General features: G+C 43.0%; 1 protein-coding gene across 1 annotated transcript in view; it reads left to right on the top strand.

Annotated features, from left to right (window-relative positions):
• The window catches only part of KCNMB4 (potassium calcium-activated channel subfamily M regulatory beta subunit 4), a 22,213-nt gene that overhangs the window by 851 nt on the left and 17,893 nt on the right, over positions 1 to 3,469 (top strand). The window lies entirely within an intron of this gene.

Raw genomic sequence — 3,469 nt, 5'->3', positions numbered from 1 at the left:
TGCTCCTGAGAGGCTCCTAGGTGGCCATGGATATGGAAGAAGGCTGTCCATCTTCTAAATAATACTGTTTAATGTTACTAGTGACTTAAAAGAAACTTCCCCCCATCCCACATCCCAATTCCTGGTAACTTCCAATTGAAAATCCTTCCATGGCTGGACATTGAATGAAACAAAAAGGAAAAACTGGTTGCTATCTGTCACACCCAAGAAAAGCCTCTAAATGCACAGCTGCCATCCTAAGCATGAGATAGCTAGACAGTGCTTTTGGTTTAAGGTCCTAGATACAGCAATTGCTATTCAAGCCAAATTTCAGAGTGTGCTTAGTTTTCAAGTACCTTTTCATTGTGTCCCTCAAAATTTGCTGCTGCCCAAAATTAATGCTAGTAAGAAGTTGAATTCTGACAATGCAAATTGGACTAAGAATTTAGTCTGGATTGACTGCTGATGCTTTTATTTTCATATATAGTATGTGAATTAAGTTTTTGTTTCTCTGTGATAAGCATGCATGCTCTTGTTTCCATAAATCTGAAGGCTTCCAGTACATTAAAAAGACCTGAGGAAATGCAGCTGGATAACCTACTTTGAAATTTTGGCTTTAATAGTTTCAGTAGCTTTACTACTTAAAATCACTTTAGTGTTAGAAGTAAACTATATTTTTGAAAATAATGTTAAAGCACATTGAACGATAGTCGTAACTGTTATTTATTCAGCTCACTTCTGGATTAGCAGTCGTGAACCAATTTTGTGTATTTTTTTCTAGGCTTCAGTTTCTCCTTTGCATTTCATATTGCCTTCTTGGTACTAATGAGCTAATATATGTGGGTATATGTCAGGTTTTTTCCTGATGAAACTACCAAAATAATTTTCTGTAAAATCACCTTTTGAACTCCCTATGGTTTAGCAAACAATCCAGTGAAGTAGCCAGTAGTCATGATTGGGCCATCCTGCATCAGCTGTGAACAGTCCTGATGAGGAGCCAAAGGAAGGCAGGTGTCCCAGAGCTGCTCTGGTGCAGGCACTGATGAACCTCTGTGGAAACCTTTCAGTGTTCTCGAAACTCATTCTTGACTAAAGGCTGGCTTTGGTGGTTCCAGAGATCTCTCTTCCCTTGGAAGGCCAGTTTACTTTCTGGTGGGCATCAGAGTATTGTTTTTATAAAGGCACTCTGTTGTTTTATATAGACACTTGCTTTTGGAAAAGGCAGTTCACTTCCTGGAAGAGTCAGCATCCCACGGAGCAGCACTGAGCTTGTGCAGGGAAACAGGAACAGGGCACTGTGAGCCCAGTCCCCATGAGCAGCCTGGTGGGTGTGGTGGCAGAGCTGCCTTGTGCCTGCCCAGCCTCCAAGGCACAGGTGTTCTCAGCACTGCCCGTACCCACTGCAGGTGGGTCAGCTGCAGCTGGCCATAGGTGAGGCTGTCCCTTGGCTGTGGGGCAAGGAAGGGCCCAAAAGAGCAGGACCTGTTCTCCTGCTGTTGAGATTTTCATACAGATATTGGACTTTGTATGCCAGCTTTCTCATCCCTGGTGGCTCCTTGTGCAGCCAGGGTCCTGGAGCCAGCATCCCCACTCCTGCCCTCAGCAGGTGACAGCAGAGGTAAAATCTTCACAACAGGCCCCCTTCACTCTGCTACAATGAGCAGGCATTGATGATCATTTTTCACTTCCAATTGATCCGAATAGATTTTGAGTCTTGACTGAGTCATTTGTTCAGAAAAGTTCAAAATCTATGAGATCACCTGGTGAATGCTCAGGCCATTCCCGGTTAAATTACAGCTTCAGTCTCTCCCCATCTGTGGATGATGTAGGGACTGGATGCACACAGGAGGACGAAGTCGAGGTTGCTCTGTCACCCAGTGAGCTGTTGCCTTAATTTCCGCCTGACAGCGCTTTATGTACAAGGGACTGCAGGGAGTTGGAGCGAGTGTGGAAGGCCAGCTGTTCAGGAGGTAAGACAAAGAAGCTGCAGCTCATTTACACTGAGAAAGCAGAGCTGGGGCTTCTCATTCAGGCGGTAAGTGACCAATCAACCTGATTATGTTATTTTTTATATTATGAAAACTTTATGCAACAAACCTCTACTATTAGAGACTGCTGTCACCACAAGTGCTTGCAGCAAAACCTGATGATGGGAATGAATGAACAGAGCTAAGGACTAAGCAAGAGAAGTTGAGTTTCTAGTATAAACACCTATAGGAATTTTAAGTAAAAAACCCTTAATTCTGGCTCAGGGCTGGTATACTTTTCCAGAAACCCTTTGATGATCAGGGCAGGCTACTGCAAAGCAGCTGACTTGAGAGGAGTGTGGTAGTGCACTTGTGCAAGCAAGGGCAATATTTACATCCATCTATATTCATGGCACAGCATGGACTCTTAATAGCCTTCCTGCCAAACCTTGCTTAATAGTCCATTTAGAGAATCTATGGATCAGCTTCATTTATAAAAGTTTGACGTTGCGCTCTGCACTGGGAAAGAGATTGAAAAAGGGAAGTGTTATTTCCTGAACTTTTTCTGTGTTTCTGTGCCTTGTCTGCTGTGTCATCAAGTTCAGCTATCAGCTCTGGGCTCACATCTTGTTCTACCTAATTGCCTGTGATAAAGATGACAGAATAGAACTATAAGAATTGATATGGTACTTTGGCACCGAAGAACTTGTGTTGCCACAGTGGGAAATGCTGGGTAATAACCAAACTTTATTTGCCAAATAAATATATTTTCTTGAATCAGCAGCTTTTCTTGCAATCCTTCTTGCAAGAGAGGACTTCTTAGGGTGAGCCTTCAAAGGTCAATACCTTCCTGTTCAAAGCAATTCCTGTGTGTGATAGCTGTCATCTTGCTTGTCTGTTTTCTCTGTCACTGCTGTGCAGATGCTGGTTATGGGGCTGGCCAGAATACTTTACCCTGCACCCCAAAATTGTTAACATTTGGCCAATTCCCATTATGTCCCTTCTTAATTAATAAGGTAAAAATAGAAGCTGCCTTCTCACTTAATTAGTTTCAGTAGCTTTACTGAATATTTCAGTATTTTTACTGAACTCTTCAGTAAAGCTACTGAATATTTACTGACTATTTCAGTAGCTTTACAGATATTTAATTTCTTTAATTTCGGATGAGTTTCCTCCTCTACTCATAGAGACCTTGCAGACTTTGATGCCTTGGGGGTACTAAACGGGACTTCACACAAGATCTCTAGGATTTAACCAAGCCAGTGGTGAGATGTTGCCTTGTGAGGGAGCCACAATGCACCCAAAGGACCCCACCCACCCTCTTCTAGATATTGTACATTGCATGAGGGTACCCAGTATTAATCCGGACTAGCCCTCCGCACAGCAAATCTCCAGGGTCAGATAATCCCGTTGCAATCTGTCTCTTTCCACCCCCGGAGGGCCCTGAATTAGGTCAGACGGGATTAAATTTGCATTTTATTTATTTATCTCTTTTTTTTTCGTGCTGGTTACACGCACAGTCA

The sequence above is a fragment of the Geospiza fortis genome, unplaced genomic scaffold, assembly GCF_000277835.1.
Source record: "Geospiza fortis unplaced genomic scaffold, GeoFor_1.0 scaffold166, whole genome shotgun sequence".
NCBI lineage: Eukaryota > Metazoa > Chordata > Aves > Passeriformes > Thraupidae > Geospiza > Geospiza fortis.
This window is presented reverse-complemented; position numbering and strand designations above follow the sequence as displayed.